The sequence below is a fragment of the Aquarana catesbeiana genome, linkage group LG12, assembly GCF_042186555.1.
Source record: "Aquarana catesbeiana isolate 2022-GZ linkage group LG12, ASM4218655v1, whole genome shotgun sequence".
In the NCBI taxonomy this organism is placed as follows: domain Eukaryota; kingdom Metazoa; phylum Chordata; class Amphibia; order Anura; family Ranidae; genus Aquarana; species Aquarana catesbeiana.
In genome coordinates, this window is record NC_133335.1 from 7,402,898 (window position 1) to 7,403,803 (window position 906).

Sequence of the window (906 nt, forward strand, 5' to 3'; positions counted from 1 at the left end):
GTTTCCCGGTCCCACGAGTTCGGGACATTGCATATCGGATGGACGGATTGTTGAATGGGGCTGGGGAGGACCCAGCTGTCATGGTACATATTGGAACTAACGTCAACATTAGAAGAAAATGGAGTGCCCTACAAAATGATTTCAGGGACTTAGGGGCTATATTGAAGAAAAGCACCTCCAAGGCAAGATTTTCAGAAATACTGCCTGTACCTCGAGCCACACCAAGAAGGCAGCAGGAGCTTAGGGAGCTTAGCAAATGGCTGAAGAACTGGTGCAGGAAGGAGGGGTTTGGCTTCATGGAGACATGGACTGACTTTTCAATTGGTTACTTGCTCTACAGCAGGGATGGACTGCACTTAACTGAGCAGGGTGCAGCTCTGTTGGGAAAGAAAATAACCAACAAGTTGGAAAAAATGTTTAATCAACCGCGTGTCATTCACATCGAGACCCCTCCAGCATGTAACAATTCTGTTGAGACTCAGGCAGAATGTAACTTTCCCACTAAGACACCAGCAGATTGTGGCGTTACCACTGAGACTCTGGCAGAATGTGACGTTCACAATGAGACTCCTCCCGAATTTGACATTCACAATGAGTCTTCCCCAGAATGTGGCGTTCACAATGAGACTACTCCAGAATGTGACCTTAAGTGAAGAAAACCCCCTATGTTTGGGATTTTTTGCAGGCCACCAACTCGTGAGGTAAAAAAATAAATTTTATTAATATATTTTATAAAAAGACATGCAAGCGTCTATAACAAACAAGGTAAAAAATCATTTCAATATAGATACAACAATCAGAACAGATGAAATATGTGAAATGACAAAAAATGGATGTACTCTCACAGGGGTGGCATGCCCTGATACCCGACGCATTTCCGGTATTCCAGTACCTTCATCAGGGGTT